At 50.0% G+C, this 17512-nt stretch overlaps 1 protein-coding gene across 2 annotated transcripts in view; it reads left to right on the forward strand.

Annotated features, from left to right (window-relative positions):
- Window positions 1-7499: 7499 nt before the first annotated feature.
- The window catches only part of UPP1 (uridine phosphorylase 1), a 29035-nt gene continuing 19022 nt past the window's right edge, over window positions 7500-17512 (forward strand). The window contains exons 1-2 of one of the 2 annotated variants that reach the window (XM_042963194.1): window positions 7500-7583; window positions 13565-13638. The gene's annotated coding sequence lies outside the window, so the exon portion shown is untranslated. The remainder of the gene's footprint in view (window positions 7584-13564; window positions 13639-17512) is intronic. The other variant, XM_042963185.1, reaches the window with a different exon arrangement.

Here is a 17512-nt window from a genome sequence, read left to right on the forward strand (position 1 = left end):
ACTGAATTTTATTATTTTATAAATTTTGCGACTGCTACATGTAAGTAATTAGCATTGCAATGTGGTTTTATAAAGTTTTATTTATTTATTTTGAGAGAGAAAGAGGGAGAGAGAAAGTGTGAGCAGGGGAGGGGCAGAGAGAGAATCCCAAGCAGGCTCTGCTCTGTCAGCACAGAGCCCGATGCGGGGCTCGAACTCACAAACCGTGAGATCATGACCTGAGCGGAAATCAAGAGTCAGATGCTCAACTGACTGAGCCTCCCAGATGCACCTAGAACTGTAGTTCTTCAAACGAGATACTTAGCTGGGCATCTGTGCTGTGTGAGCAAACTGAGGAAACATTTCCATAGGGAAATGTGTGAGCATGAGACAGTGTGGATGGCTGGTCATGTGGAGTAAAAATGGGACAGTCAACCCTGAAACAACCTGGACTTGAACTGTGCGGGTCCACTGACAGGTGGACATTCTACAGGACAGCATTACAGATGTGTTCTCTCTTCCTTATGATTTTCTTCATTTAGTTTTCTCTTCTCTAGCTTACTGTCCTGTAAGAACACAGTATGTGATCCATAGAACGTACAAAACGTGTTCGTCGACTATTGATGTTATGGGTCAGACTTTTGGTTAACAGTAGGCTGTTAGTAGTTAAGCCTTTTGGGAGAAACTTATATGTAGATTTTCAACTGTGTGGGAGGTCAGGCAAATTATGTTCTATAACCACATTGGAATCAATAATAGAAAGGAATAATGGAAATCAATAACAGAAGGAAAACTGGGTATTTCACAATTATGCAGAAATTAACACATTGGGAAGTGACTGACAGGTCAAAGAGGACATCACAGGGAAATTAGAAAATACTTAGAAATGGATGAAATAAAACCACAACATACAAAAACATATGGGATGGGGGCGCCTGGGTGGCTCAGTCGGTTAAGCGTCCGACTTCGGCTCGGGTCATGATCTCGCAGTCCGTGAGTTCGAGCCCCGCATCGGGCTCTGTGCTGACAGCTCAGAGCCTGGAGCCAGTTTCAGATTCTGTGTCTCCCTCTCTCTGACCCTCCCCCGTTCATGCTTTGTCTCTCTCTGTCTCAAAAATAAATAAACGTAAAAAAAAAAAAAAAAGTATGGGATGCCGTGAAGGCAGGGCTCAGAGGGATATTTATAGCTGCAATGCCTGCATTAAATAGTAATAAAGATCTAAAATCAAAGAGACAGAGAAAAGAAAAGAAAGATCTCAAATCAACAACCTGACTTTACTATCTCAGGGAACGAGGAGATGAGCAAACTAAACCCAAAGCTGGCAGAGGGAATGAAACAAAAGAGATTAGGGCAGATATAAAGGAACCAGAGAACAACAAAACAATAGAATCAACAAAACTGAAGCTCATTCTTTGAAAAGTTGCCAGCCCTTTAGTAGACTGGCTAAGACAAAGAGAAGACGCTCATCACTAAAATGAAAAATAAAAGTGAGACATCGTTAACACTATAGAAATAAAAGGACTATAAGAGAATACTAAGGCAATTCTGTGCTCCGACAGAATGAGATAATCAGGATGAAGTGTGCATATTACCAAACTGACTCAAGAAGAAATGAGAATCTGGACAGATCTATAACAAGAGACTGAATCAGTAACAAAAACAAAACAAAACAAAACAACAACAAACCCCCAAAACCAAAACTGTCCAATCAAAGAAAAGCCCAAAGCAGGATGTCTTTACTTATAAATGCTAAAAGTCATTTAGAGAATTAAAACCAATCCTTCTCAATTTCTGTCAAAAATGGAAGAGAAAACACTCCCTAACTCATCCTATGAGGCCAGGAATATCCTGATACTAAAGGCGGATAAAGACATCACAAGAAAGTAATGAACAAATTACTGAAAAATCCTCAAAAAGAAAAAAAAAAAGCCCAAAAAATAAGTTTCAAAGCAAATCTGCCAGCATATTGAAAGAATTCTATGACATGACCAAGTGGGACTGACTCCAGGAATGCAAAGTTGATGCAACATACGAAAATCGATCAATGTAATAAAGTACCTTAATAGAATGAAGGGGAAAAAAACATGATCATCATTATTATGATCATCATAATTCACCCAGAAAAATCATCTGAAAAGAAAATACAATACTCTTTCATGATAAAACCATCCGCAAACTAGGAGCTGAAGGGACTCAGGAGGAGCTGAGTCCTGGCTTTGCCAGGACCCAGCTGGCCTATATATAGGTTTAGGACAATCCCTATCCAACTCCCAGGGTGTATTTTTGCAGATATAGACAAGCTTATTCTAAAAGCTATATGGAAATGCAGAGGCCTTAGAATGGCTGAAACAACCTCTTGAAAAAATGTTTATTTTTGAGGGGGGGCAGAGTGAGAGAGGGGGGACAGAGTATCCGAAGCAGGCTCCAGGCTCTGCGATGACAGCACAGAGCCTGATGAGGGGCTCGAACCCATGAACCATGAGATCATGACCTGAGCCAAAACTGGACACTCAACCGACTGAGCCTCCCAGGCGTCCCATGGCTGAAACAATCTTGAAAAAGAAGAATCAAGTAGGAAAATCACTCTACCCAATATTAACGTCTACTATGTAGTTACAGTAATCCAAATACTGCAGCATTGACAGAAAGGGAGAGACACACAGATGATTGATTAGAAGAGAACAGAAAATCCAGAAGTAGGCCCACACACAAATACGCTGCACTAACTTCTGTCAAAAGAACAAAGGAAATTCAGTGCCATAGGACAGTCTTTTTGACAACAGGTTCTGGAGCCACTGCCCATCCATAGACAAAACCCACAAAAACCCAAAAGCCAGAGTCACCAAATCATGATGTTTAAAAATGGGTCATGAGGGGTGCCTGGGCGGCTCAGTCGGTTAAGCATCTGACTTTGGTTCAGGTCAGCTTGGGATTCTGTGACTCTCTCTCTCTCTCTCTCTCTGTGTCTCTCTCTCCCCCTCCCCCACTTGTGCTCTGTCTCTCTCTCTCTCTTGAAAATAAACATCTTAGGGGCGCCTGGGTGGCTCAGTCGGTTGAGCGTCCGACTTCGGCTCAGGTCATGATCTCATGGTCCACGAGTTCGAGCCCCGCGTTGGGCTCTGTGCTGACAGCTCAGAGCCTGGAGCCCGTTTCAGATTCTGTGTCTCCCTCTCTCTCTGCCCCTCCCCCGTTCATGCTCTGTCTCTCTCTGTCTCAAAAATAAATAAACGTTAAAAAAAAAATTAAAAAAAAAAAAAGAAAGAAAATAAACATCTTAAAAAATTAAAAATAAGTAAATAATAAAAATAGATCATGAACTAAGATGTAGAACATAAAGCAATAAAACTTTAAAGAAAAACACAGGCAAAGTCCTCAGGATCTAGGGCAAGGCAAATCACTTTTAGACTTGACAGCAAAAGAATGAAAAGAGAAAACTGATAAACTGATCTCATCAAAATTAAAAAGAATTCTTCGCTGTGAAAGCTCATATGAAGAGGACAAAATATGAAACAAAATAAAAACAAAAACAAAAAACAAGCTACAGACTGGGAGAAGATATTCGCAATGTTTGCAGATGATCTATCCAACAGAGAACTTGCATCTAGAATGTACAAAGAGCACTGAAATCTCGACAAGAATAACCAAACAACAAACCCTCCAAACAATCCATTAAAAAATGAGGGAAAGACACGAACGAATACTTCCCCAAAGAGGGTATACAGATGTCGTAAGCACATCAAAAGGTGCTCAACACTATTAGCCACCAGGAGAGTGCAAAGTAAAAACCATGAGAGATCAATGTACAATGATCAGAATGGCTAAGGTAAAAAATAATTACAACAGCAAATACTGGTGAGGATGTGGAGAAAGTGGATTTCACATCCATTGCTGGCAAAGTGCAAAATATTACAGCCACCGCAGGAAACAATTTGGCAGTTTCTTGTACAACTAAATGTGTAATTACCATACAACCTAGCAATTGCACTCTTGGTATTTATCCCAGGGAAATGAAAATGTATGTTCATGCGCACACACACACAAAATACCTGTACGTGAAATTTCACAGCAGCTTTATTCTTCGTAGCCTACACTGGAAACAGCCTGGCTGTCTTTCAGGGTGCGATTGGTTAAACAGGATAGTCTGCATCAGGGCACAATGCTCGGTAAAAAACAACTGTTGCCTTTAAACATAAAACTGCCATTTTTTTGTTTGTTTTTTGAGTAGTAAAATGGGTTTATTGAGGAATAGCAGAGAAATGCACTCTGTGACAACCAAGCTTCATGCAGAACCAGAGGTGAATCTGTAAAACGAAGGAGAGGACCACTCTCACAGAGGCAAGCGAATTTGGGAAGGCTGTGATAACAAGAAGTGCATTAGAATAAACTGCGAGCTCAAAATTTAGTGGCTTCTCATTGGCTGAGCTGAGACTTTCACGCATTGGCTGGGCTATGCCTGCTTCTCATTGGCTGGGCTGTTGGGGGGATGGCGGGGGCCGGGGGTGTTCCTTCCTCCCACTGAGACAGTAAAGGTAGTAGCTAAAGTAGTACCCGGATGCAAGGTGCCACTCTTCCTGTTGGGTCTGGAACTGGTAACTAGCGGTAGGGTGTGAGAGCGCCCCCTGCTGTCCATCAGACTCTGTTCTGAATGCAGTTTCCTTTTATTAATTTTCCCAGAACCAACTACTAATACATACACTGTGGACAAATCTTTAGCGAATTCTGAGTAGAAAAAGCCAGTTCAGGGGCACCTGGGTGACTCAGTCTGTTGAGCGTCCAACTTCGGCTCAGGTCACAATCTTGAAGTTCACAGGTTCGAGCCCCATGTCAGGCTCTGGGCTGACAGCTCAGATCCTGAAGCCTGCTTTGGATTCTGTGTCTCCCTCTCTCTCTGCCCTCCCCCACCCATACTCTGTCTGCCTGTCTCTCTCAAAAATAAATAAACATTAAGAAATTTTAAAAAAGGGGCGCCTGGGTGGCTCAGTCAGTTAAGCATCCGACTTCAGCTCAGGTGTGTCTCACGGTTTGTGGGTTCGAGCCCTGCATCGGGCTCTGTGCTGACAGCTCAGAGCCTGGAGCCTGCTTCAGATTCTGTCTCTCTCTCTGCCCCTCCCCACTTACAGTCTGTCTTTCGAAAATGAATAAACGTTAAAAAATTTTTTTTTAATTAAAAAAAATGAGATCTTAGAAATTGAGGGCAGATTAGCAGGTACTAGGGCTTAACGGTTTTGGGGATTGGGGTAGGGGTGGGGATAGGGCACCATGGGGGTTCTTTCGGTAACTGACAGTTCATCATCTCAACTGTGGCGATGTCACACATGTGACAAAGCTGTATAGAAGCACAACACGAATACGAGTGTGAGAAAACGTGCGGCAATGTGAAGGGGGCACTTGTGGGTTGTGTTAATGTCAAACCCTGGGTGGATCCTCACAATGTCCCCACGGGGGCAATGGGGCAAAGGCTACAAGACACCCTTCTGTAATTATTCCTGACAACTTTAACTTACCCTATCGAGCTGCCCTTGCAAAAATGCCACAGATGAGGTGGCTTATACACAACAGAGATCTATCTGGGGCATGTTTCCCATCTGATAGACTGAGACGAGGGGACGGTCACTGTGGGCTGTAAGGTGTGCTGAGCACCAGTTAAGAAATTAACTCCTACGATTCCTGGATGGAATGGGAAGAAGGGTGTGCGGAAAACTGAGTGCGGACAGAGCTGTGTAGCAGCAAGCGGGCGGGCTGACGTTGGGGGCACATGTTTGCCCCTCGTGTTTGGGGTCCAGGTTGGACAGTTCCCGGAGGCCCTGGCTTTTCTGCTCAGAATACCCCCTTAGGAGACAAGTGGCCCTTATACAGGTAAAGACAAAGAGGCCAAGACCATATCAGCTGGTAGCATCCAGCTGGTGTCCGGGGCCACCTACAAATGTTCTGGGGGCCACACTGTGCGACACAGAGGTACCTGCCTCCTCCACGCGGGAGTGGAGATGCTTTTCTTCTCCATTCTTCCCCATCGACAATCAGAACGCTGGCTGTGACCCACAACATTGTTCCACGGCCTGCCGTGGGGCCTGCCGGCTGTCTGAAGAACACCGTTCTCCCTTCTCTGAGGTTTCTACCCTCTGAGCCCTCTAGGATGCTGGAGAGCTGCTGAGATGGGAGGAAGGGTGGCTGGCACTTGCACTTGGGAAGTGGTACCCAACAGCAAAAGCCAGCCTCCGCAAATGGTTCTGCAACATACTCAGCTCCTTGTGGGGGACTTTGAATGGTGTGGAATGACTCCTTGGCCAGTCTGCCAGGAGTGGGTGTCATTCATCCTCAGTGGCCTTTGCGGCATGACTGCTTCAGGGAGAGGCCGCTCAGAGCACTTCTGTGCACAAGTCCAAGGCCCTCGGGGCTGGCCTGTGTGTCCGTGGCATCTTGGCCTGTAGCAGCGCCGCCCGGAGGCGCCCGGGGGTGGCCTCGCGGTGGGCGGGGCTTTCAGGTGTGGTTTAGAGACGGTCACAATCTCATTTCTGGTCTGTCGCAATCACCGGGTGTTCCCTTGACACATATGTCCTGGGTATTTGATTTTCCAGGTCAGGTGCAGCGTGGTCATCCGGCCACGGCTGTGCGCTGCGCCAGAGATCCTCAGGCATCGAGCTCTCGGGCGCTGGATGCCTGTGCAGGCCACCTGCAGGGCAGCTCGGGTCAGCCCGCAGTCTTGGCTGCTGCCAGGCCCTGCAGTCTAGGCTGCCGACCGAATGAGTCATTTCCTTTCTTGCGCCAGCATCTCCTGGCTTTGCCCAGTTACTAGCGAGCTCCCACAACCCAGAGTCTCAGAAGAAAATCCAGATCAGGGACTGGAGAGATTAACGGACCACAGCGGACATGGCCTGGGCACCCCCCCGCCCCCGTTTCCTGACACCACCCCACCCAGGGCTGGTTCCGCGTGTTATTTCTCCCCGGTGGCTTTGGAGCTGGGGGTGGGGCAACCCCTACAGACCTGGGCTCCTCCACGGAGGTCAGGACCACTGGCCTCATCCTGCAGAGTCCACACGGAAGGAAGAATGAAGATTTCCTCTCTACCTGGCAACAGCCGCCAGTCAATGAGAGCCCACCTCCACCATCACCTGCAGCCAATGAGAGCCCACCTCCACCATCACCTGCAGCCAATGAGAGCCCACCTCCACCTCCATCACCTGCAGCCGAGGAGAGGCCACCTGCCTCTCATTTCCCTCCAGTGAACATTCCTTCAAAGCAGCCCCTCCCACCCCGCGTCCTCTGGGAGCGGGCTCTGAGTTCGGGTTTGCTCGGTGGGCATAGTTTGCTTGCCGCATTGGTAATTGGTCTGCCCCGTCTCGCACAAGCCCATTTGCCGCTGGATAACCTCTGCTGTTTGCTCTTCAAGATTGACAAGGGGTTATCTTCACGGCAGAGCGGCTTAATGAGTAACCGGGATGTCTCCGGTGACTCACCAGCTCACCCGCCATAGGAGGAAACAACTTTGGGCGGAGTTGGGGGCAGCCTTCCCGGAACGGGGCGGGGAGGGGGCAGCGGCGGGGCGATGACCCAGGCTCGGCGCTCAAACTTAGATCCGAAACTGACGCTGCGGGTCCCCGTTTCGGTGAGTGGTCCCCGCCGGGGTTCGGGGATCTGCTTTCCGGAGCCAGGCTTCCCTGTCACCTGCCGTGGGCTGGGAAGGATGTGCGGGGAGCGGGGTGCGCGCAACGGGAGTACTCGGAGAGGAGAGGGCGCACGGGGAGGGTGAGCAGAGGTGGGGAGCAGGGGCGGGGAGAGGAGTGTACAGTGAGGGGGTGCGGGGAGGGGGCCCGGGGAGCAGCGCCCGCGCGGGGCGGATGGGCAGGGCGTGCGGGGAACAGAGCACCGGGTCGGGGGGAGAACAGGTTTCGGGGAGCGGAGTACGGGGAGGGTGCACTGCTAACGGGGCGCGCGGGGCGGATGAGCAGAGGTGGAAAGCAGGTGCAGGGAGAGGAGTGTGCGGGGCGGGGGACCGGGGAACAGCGCGCGCGTGGGGCGGATGAGCAGGGCGCGCCGGGAGCAGGGCACGGGGTCCAAGGAGAACAGGTTTCAGGGGGAGCGGAGTATACGGTGAGGGCGCGCAGGGCGGATGAGCAGGGGTGGGGAGCAGGTGCAGGGAGAGGAGGGTGCGGGGCGGGGGACCGGGGAGCAGCGCGCGCGGGGGGCGGATGAGCAGGCGTGCGGGGAGGAGGTACCGTCCCGGAGGATGCTGAGAGCGCTTAGTGGGTGCGTGGGGAGAATGTTCTGGGAGAGGGGATGGGGGTGCACTTGGGAGCAGGGTGCACAGGGAGAGCGCTCAGAGCGTGCGGGGGTGGGGTGGGAGAGGGGTGTGTTTCCTAACCCCGCCACCGCCGCCTTCTTCCCAAGACCCTAGACGCAGCGGGTGTGACCTCTAGGTGGAGGCAGGCGGGGCGGGGACCGGCTTCTCCACAGCTCAAACCAGAGAACACCCAGAATCCCCCCTCCCCCCCCCCAACACTTTTTCTTTAGTGGTTAAGTAAAGTTACCTTTTGGAGAATGATTTTTACAGTTAAAAACCACAATTCCACTGAGTGGGTTTGAAGATCTCATTGGCTCTATTTGGTTACCGATGCTGCAGCGTCCCATCCAGCAAGCGGAAAGGAGCTCCCAGGAATTGCACAAGAGGAAGACTTTTATAGGCAGAAATGGGGGGTGAGGGGGCATAAGGGTGAGGGAAGAGGGAGGGGACTGGACAAGACAAACGGTATTATAAAAGGAAAGGATCCTTCCCCCAAGGTCACCTTGCTTTGGGGGTAGGGCCGGAGTCTCTCACTATGGAGACCAGGTAATTGCAGGTGGGCTGGTTAAAGGTCAGATTCCTGAGAGGCTGATAGGTTAGAACTGTCAAAAGTTCAGAAATAACAGAATAAAGCCAATGATTCACCAGAGTAGCAATTAGTAAAAGTTTTTGGGCACACGCCAAGAGACAGTTTGCAAGCAGGGAGCACTGGAACCAGAGCATAGGATAGGACTCACAGGTCTACGGTCATCACAACGCCAGAGTTCGAGTGGGAAGGTAGTGGCTCTTCTTCGCAGCGCTTGGCTGCAATATTAGAAAGTTCTTAAAGGGTGGGGAATTGGTCCGTGGTTACCTCATACTGACATTGGGAAAGAGTGGGAATCTTGCTCTGCATTTCCAGAGGCTAGGCAGGAAGTGGCGGGGCGGGGGGGGGGGGGGGGGGGGGGGGGGGGGGGAGTCGTCTTGCAAACTCAAACTTCCTATGACTAACCTTTTTCTCTGCTCAGAATTTTTTCTCTGCTTGGAATTTTTAAGGCTGCTCTCCATTTGGTTTTGATTTAACAGATATCTGAGTCTTGGTTTGCCGTCCTGGGGCAAGTGAATCTGTTTTGGGACTGTTCCCCCCCCCCCTCCCTTTTTTTTTCTTTCTTTCTTACTAAACTTTGAGAGTTTCAATGGCCAGAAGCATGCCTGAAACCTATGTTGAACAAGTGTTGCAGCATGAAATACTGACCTCTAGTTGTCCTGCAGATCTAAAGAGAAATTACGGTAAAAAATTAGAGGACGTAGAATTGGTCCCTGCGTGCGGGTCCTTTCACAATTCGTGTCTATGGTAAACTGTCCTGGGACCTAGAAACGCCCACAGCGGGGACCACAGGTCTGTCTCTCTTCTTGGTCAGGGGTTGGCCAGGTGACCCAATTGGCCAGCTGACCCAAGGTCACAGGTGGCAGCCTCCTGGCCACCCATGCCAGAAGTCAACCCCACATCAGGCTGCTCCCCTCCATGAGGGGTGACCCAGAAATTCTGAAATTTGGAGAACAGGAAATATCCTGGAAGGCCCCTGAGGCACTCTTCAGGCTGTGGTGTCCTTCCCGGCCCCCCTTCCCCTCTGCTACTTCCCTGTCCCTTTGCCCTTTTCTACTCTGCCCTGCCCTGCCCAGTGAGGCCTGGCCCCTCTAGCTCATTCCACACTCCTGGTGTCTTCAGGACACCTTTGGTTGCTTTCCTTGGCTGTAAACTCGGCCTTTAAAGGATTAGTGATTTCCCTGAACCGGAATGAAAGTCTAAATCTTAAACCCCTAAAAGGATTTTCACACCCTGCCCCACCCTTTAAGGCTGCTATCCTGCCCTGTCACCTCTTACTGAACCAGGCCTAAGTCCCCTAATGTTCCATCCTTCTGCCCTTTTTCTCCCTTCTTTGGAGGCCAGATTGACCTACTAGTTCTCTCTCTGCATAAGCCTCATGATCCAACAAATCACATTCGCAGTCCCAGGACTTTCTACGATGGTGGGCACCCCAGTAACATTTTAGTTAAAAAAAAAAAAAAAATGAGTTTTTCCCATGGGCTTTTGTCCAAGTGGACTTCTTTTGTTATCTTTACTGATCATAAGATTAATACAAACTCAGTGTTTAAAAAAAAAAAACAAACACAAATAGGGGCACCTGGCTGGCTCAGTCAGCCGACGGAGCAGCTCTTGACCTTGGAGTTTGTGAGTGAGTTCGAGCCCCAGGTTGGGTGTAGAGATTACTTAAATAAAAATAATAATATGAAAAACCTCACAAATATAAAACAAAATGAAACTTTCAGCTTTTCCTACTCCCTGAAGATAAACACTGTTCATTTTCCTCCCTCTCTCTCTCCCATACACACACACACACACACACACATACACACACACACACACACACACTCACACTCACACACATTTGCTCTCTATGTTCATTCAAAAGAGTTTTATAAACATTTATACACACCAAGCTATTTACACAGAGTAACCCACCTATCTGATTTTTAGTTTAATGGTTAAAACTGAAAAAGAACAGAAAAGAAAACCAAACACAACTACAGGGTTTTTTGTGGGTTTTTCTTTTTACGGGTTGGATCTGGAGACGGGTGGGTGGGGAGACCCCAGGCGCTCACAGCAAAGGATCCTGAGAGCCTGAACCAGGTTCCAGTTTCTCTGGGAGGCTGAACCTCGGGGCCAGGAATCCAGGGAAAAGCTCCCCCGGCGTAGAGAAGACCGTGGGGTCCTGGGGAGGTAAGGGGAGTCTTCTCTTCAGGAAGCAGGATGTATCCTGGCCTTGGTGTGAAGTTTGAGTATCCTGGTACGATGCCAGAAGTTACAGTGCCTCAAGTAGCCTCTGGCCTGACCTCACCTGCTGAGTTGTTGGCTGGGCTTTGGAATGGACGTCTGCTGTCTGCTCTCCACAGAAGCTCCATTCCTCAGGACGAAGGGACATGAAGTGTCACAACCATCATCCAGTGCCGATAATGTTGGAAGATTACACTTTTTTTTTAATGCTTATTTATTTTGAGACAGAGAGCATGAGTAGGAGAGGGGCAGAGAGAGAGAGAGAATCCCAAGCAGCCTCCGCACTGTCAGCGCAGAGCCCAATGCAGGGCTCAAACCCACGAACTATGAAATCATGACCTGAGCCGGATGCTTAACCGCCTGAGCTACCCAGGCGCCCAGGGAAGATTAGACTTTTGAAAGACTATTTTTAATCAGTGCTTCCTTCCACAGGGATAGGACGTGGCCATGGTCATTCCCTCCCTACCCTGATGTCCCTCTCGTGTCTGGGACTTCCCTCAGTTGTTGGTTCCGGGGATGTGACTTGGGCCCCGAATTCCCACCTGCCCTGTTTCCCCCCAGCTAGCCTCATCTGTCACTTTTCAAACCTGCTTTTGAAAACAACTCAAGCTTTATTTCCCACATGGGGTGATGCCCACAGCCACCTTGTGTAGAACCAAAGGGTGTCATGGGAAACAGCCAGCCTTAGCCCCATGCCTAGTAAGTGACACTGGGTCCTTCCCTGTCATCTTAGCTCGACACAGGCACCCCTTGAAGCCTCATCCTTCCAGTCAGCCCTTACGATTTCATCTTCTGGATCCAGAACGTACCCTGCCTTTCTGTTCTTAACATGTCTCTGCTCATGTTCTGTGTCCCTCCATCCAACTCTGCTGGAATCATGTGTTGGGGAGGAAAAACTTCTATCCTCTTAGGTAGTGTTTTGGGGGACTGCAAATCAAAATGACAAGACAGACTAGTGGGAGAAAAGATGGATTTTTAGTTATGTATGCACATGGGAGTTAACAGAAAAATGTGGCTCCAAGAGGTGGTTAGAATTTGGGGGTGCCTGGTGGCTCAGTCATTGAAGCGTCTGACTCCTGACCTCAGTTCAGGTCTTGATCTCAGGGTTGTGAGTTTGAGCCCCTCATCGTGCTGGGCATGAAGCCTACTTAAAAAAATTGGGGGGTTTATTTACCATCTTCATAGGGCATAGAGGGGGCAGAAGGACACTTCTGGGAGAACAGAGGACTTCTGGGGAGGTGCAGAAGGGGCACTTAGGGAAACAAAGGACTTTGGAAAGATAAGTGGATAAGTGGATAGATGGGAGATAAGATAGTGAGAGTGTCTTTTTGTGTTTTTGTTTTTGTTTTTGTTTTTCAAAGAAGAGTTGGCATTGCTCCCTAGGACCTAATTCATGACAATTGAGTTCTTCTAGGAGGCTCCACTTTTAGGCAGACAAGGGATTTCAGAAACTCCTATGTCTTCAGGTGGGAATAATTGTTATGTGATAGTGGCTTCCTCTGGACCCTTTCACAAAGACACATCTCCGTCATTGCCCCCTCCAAACCTTTCGGGAGTCCCCGGCCACCTCCAGGTGCTGCTCAAGTTTTTTATGAACTCACCACCTGAGCACTTGGCCTCTGACCTTGCCCCAAGTCAAGTGACCCCTGCCTGCCATGCTTAGCCCTTTCTGGTACCTCACAGATAGTTCGTGCCTTTCTTAACTCTGTGACTAAACACGTGAAGTGACCTGAAAGCACCAGGCGAGCACCTACCTAAATTCACCCTGCTCTGCAGTGGCCACTGAGGAGGGGGGCGGAGCCCTTTCATGGCGAGGGGGGGTACAGTGCAGCCAACAGTGGGCTACATCAGTCACTGGGTTTTGCAAGCTGACTTTTCTCAGCCCCGCGGGAAACAGGAAGTGTCGTGTTCATTCTGAGTTGCCCAGACTGGACAGGTCCCATCGTATACCATCTGTGTGTGTTGCTGGGAATGTGCCATACCTATTCTCGGTGGGAGGGAAAATGTCCAGGGTGCACGACGATTTTAAATCAGCAAAATGATGTAAAAAGTGGTCATCGGAAATCTTCGCTGAGTTGACGAGTGACCTCTCCTTGTGAAACTGCACTGGGGGTGGGGGTGGGTGGGCGGTGCTTGAAAATCAGTGCATCTGACACTTCCCCTGGTGCTCCCTCTTGCGCCCGAGACAGGGTCCTGGGGAGCCCTTCTGTCTGGGTTTTATGTCGTGAGCTGCAGTTGAATGCACGTGGTGGATGCTGGTGGTAGGGGCCCTGACGCAGGGGTGCCTCCTTTTCTAGAATACCCTGAACCCCGCTGGGCTGAGCCTGGCCTCAACGACACTCACGGACTAGCCCTGTTTCCTGATTCCTTTGAAGGTCGGAAAACATAATGTAGCTTTGTGTGTTTTTTTCCAACTTGAAAACTTCCTTCAAAATGCAAACGTAGTGCTGGGTCCCTGAATAGTGATTCCCTCTTTCTTACTCTTCGCCAGGGTTTTCTTTTACACCTGCTCCCCACACTGCCTGTTCACCTGTCCGTTCACCTGCTGCGGCTGGAAGAATCCAGGTGAGTGGGGAGCTGCCCCCAGGGGTGGATTGGCTCCTGGTTTCCACCCTCTGCTCTGCCTGGTCTAGGGAGAAAGATCTTGGGAAGTGAGACACCTCCTTTATCTCCTCCTGGCTTTGACCTTTCTGTGGGCAGGTGGGGGTGATGCGGTTTTGGAGTGCTGGGGATTCAGAGCTGGCGGCCTAGAAAGAATTCTTGAAGACGTCTTTGGTGCAAAAAGGTGGTTTTATTAAAGCACGGGGACAGGACCCGAGGGCGGAGAGAGCTGTGCTGGGCTTGGGAGGAGAGACTGGTTCTATACTGTGGAGTTGGGGGAGGGAAAGGCAAAGGGAGGCCTCCAGAAGGACTTTGATGTGCTAAAGAGGACCCATGGGATCCTGGAGGCCCTGCTACTGTCTGGCTATGGCTGTTTTCCCTCTAGGAAGGCAACGTGACATGGGCAGGCGTTTCTGGAGAAACGTGCTGCTCTGTACTTGCCTCGAGTATCTGTCAATGGGCTGCAGGTTAGGAGGACATTTCATGTTACCTGCCATTTCCTTCTGCCTGTGTTCCCCACATCACTACAGAGGGGAGGGTGATGCTGGGGCTCCAGGAATGAGTTTGTAGGTTTCTGGAGATGAGGCTATGGGTAACATTGCCTTTTTCTTGTAATTTCCTAAGATATTTGTAAACTCTTGGAGACCCACGTCCTGTAGGACTGTGGTCTCTATCGGTTAACTGTTTGTTTTCTTTCCTTTCCTGTGTCCTTCTGCAGCCAGGGTGCCTGAGGAATGTCACACACATCCCACCTGGTGGGGGAGGGTGTGTGTTAGCTTGACTTAATGCTCCCTTATCAGGGGTGACGGGGTTTTGGGGTGATGGTGGGGATTTGGAGCCAAGAAAGAATTATTGAAGATGTCTTTGGTGCAAAAAGGTGATTTTAGGGGCGCCTGGGGGGCTCAGTCGGTTAAGCGGCCGACTTCGGCTCAGGTCAGGATCTCACGGTCCGTGAGTTCGAGCCCTGTGTCGGGCTCTGTGCTGACAGCTCAGAGCCTGGAGCCTATTTCGGATTCTGTGTCTCCCTCTCTCTCTGACCCTCCCCGTTCATGCTCTGTCTCTCTCGGTCTCAAAAATAAATAAATGTTAAAAAAAAATTTTTTTTAAAAAGGTGACTTTATTAAAGCGCACAGACAGGACCCCTGTATAATAGGGAAAGATAGGATAATAGAGAAAGGACCTGAGGTCCCTGGGTGGCAAAAGCATGCATTTTGGAACAATGCTGGGAGCTGGGAGCGGTTAACCACAGCAACCCCCTTGGGGCGTAGAGTTCCACTTAAGAATGTAACAGACATCACCTACTCCCCCTCAGGTTCCTCTCAGGAATCTGACAACGGAAAATACCTAACTAAACCCTAAAACTTGTGTATACGGGCAACAGTAAGACCAGTCTGACCCCTCGCGCAATGGAGTCGAGCCCATCGGGAAGGGACCACCCAGCACCTGGAGTTGTCCAGCCAGTAAGGGTGGGACCTGAGGAGGATCCAGGGGGAAGGGTAGGGGATGCTGACCAGAACCTCCTAAAACAAGGAGCCTTGCATCTAGTCGCGGGCATTCCCTCTGAGCGCCCCCTCTCTGTAAAGAGAGCTTCCCCAGTATTCTTCCTTCCGGATCTGATGTTCTAATAACCTTGTACCTGCTCACTCTGTGTCCACCCCTTCCTTCTTCCAAGTGGGGAGACCACAAATCCTGGTGTTGCATCCACACGACTCCTAAAACAGAATGCTATGGACACCAGTGACAGTCACAACAAAGTTTATTGCAATGAGAGGCAAGGCCGACCGATCAGGACCAACACTTTTGATCAGAGTGCGGCCTTGAACAGCCGTAGTATATGGTTTTTATAGCCGACCACCTCATTTTGTCATCACCTGGGAACAGAACAAAGAAATAGCTCCCAGATGAGGTGGAAACAGTTCCCGGATGGGGTGATGATTTTAGACTTTCTGCCATTAAGTCGCAACCAGTGGATCTCCTTGACCCTGCCTCTGATGCTCTTTTCTTTGAACTTTTGTTTCCTTAATTGGTGAAGCCTAATTTAGGAGAGTACGGAAGCTCATAATTTACAAGAGTAGGAAGCTCGTAATTTACAAGAGTAAAGCAAGGCTGTTATCTCTTAACCTTCAGTGTCAAAACAAAGCTGTTATTTCTCAAGCTATAGTGTCAACACAAAGCTGTTATCTCTCAAGCTATAGGTTAGCCCTACACTACAATTTAACCCTTACACTAGGTGTTGAGGTAAAAAAAAAAAAAAAAAAAAATCCTGTAACCCATTGGCAGCAGGAGCTGCCCTGGGGTCGTGACGGGTAACTCATCACATACCCTCAGGTTGGGAGGGGGCAGGGATAGAGTAAGTCTCTTAGGAATTTTGGAAGCAAGGTTTCCAGGACCTTCAGGGGGTCGCTGTGGCCAGGGAAACGCCATTTATTACCGTTTAGTAAAACCTCAGTCCTGAGACCCCTCGGGTGTATATCGGGGGCCCTAAGCCTGGAGCATGATGCCAGCGTGTGTCTTGGGGCAGTTGAGATAAAGGAAGGAGACTTACAGGGTCCTCGAGGTGGGGTAATGTGAAGCTGAGATTCCCTTCTGTCCCCCACAAAGTGTCATCATGGAGGCAGCTGAGCCCCTCGAGGGAGGTCACTGTGCCGGTTTCAAGGACTGGTCAGTGAGCCGTAGGCAGTAAGGGGATTTGATGTTTTGTTTGCCTCTGTTTCCCACATCACCATGGCAGGCACTTAAACACCTTTCCCTCTTGAGGGTGTTTTTGGGCTCCGGGAAACGGAGTCTCTAGGCTTCTGGAGATCAGCCTCTGGATGAGATTGCCTCTTTCTTGCAGTTTACTAAGTTCTCCATACACCAAAGGAGACCCTTGTCCTGCATGACCGTGATCTCCATCAGTCAACCATCTGCTTTCTTTCCTCTCTCCTGTTCTTGGGCAGCCAGGAGAGTCCAAGGAATATCACATATCCCACCTGGGCGGGTGGGGGGGGGTGGGGTGCTGTTAACTTGTGTTTGGCCCCCAGCCTGCCCCACGCTCTCTCATCAGGGGCACTGTATAATGTATGCTTTGGAGAGTGAAACACGTCTCTGGTCGGAACACCAAGACCCTCCCCTCAACCCTGCACACACAGCCATGCTGCCTGCCAGCAGCCTCAGTTAGCAGGGGGTTTTCCAGCCAGAGGGTCACTGAAGTCTGCGGTTTTCTTGGCACCAAGTTGCTTAAATCTTTTGCTGTGTGCCGTGTGGGAGCACGGAGAGGGGTCAGTCTTGGGGAGGCTCGTGGCCTACAAGGGGGCCTGCCGGCACTAAGGGTGCAAGGGGAAGAGGCCCCGGGGCGGACTCAGGAGGGCGTGAGGTCTGGGGCGGGGACTGGGCAGGGAGATGATCTCTCTGTTTCCGAAGCGAGAAAAGCAAGCGGGTGTGGGAGTGGCGCTTTCTCTGCAAGACCGGACAGGATGCTTTCTCTGCGGCTTGGTTTCCATTTCTGGATTCTGTCTGCCGCCTCCCGGGAAAGCACTTCTAACTCTTCCTCTTTCGATTCTCTGCATGCTGCCCAGCTTCCCACCCGCAGAGGAAAAATTAGCATCTTGGAAAGTGCAGGTTGTTGGGGGGTGCGGGGAGGCGCGTTGCTGGGACCACGTACTGCTCTGGCAGGGAACACTGCCTGACCGACTGACACCGGCCCTGGGGACACAGATGTAAGACCCCAGGCTCCACTTCTCTCAGTGGAGTGAGGGCCCTAAGGGGAGGGGAGCGGGGCCATCTGGGGCCAGTCTCTGCATGGTCCTGCTGATGGTTGCATTTCCTGGAAACCAGACTTCTGCGGAAGCCCAGCCGT

This window comes from Panthera tigris, chromosome A2 (assembly GCF_018350195.1).
Source record: "Panthera tigris isolate Pti1 chromosome A2, P.tigris_Pti1_mat1.1, whole genome shotgun sequence".
Taxonomy (NCBI): Eukaryota; Metazoa; Chordata; class Mammalia; order Carnivora; family Felidae; genus Panthera; species Panthera tigris.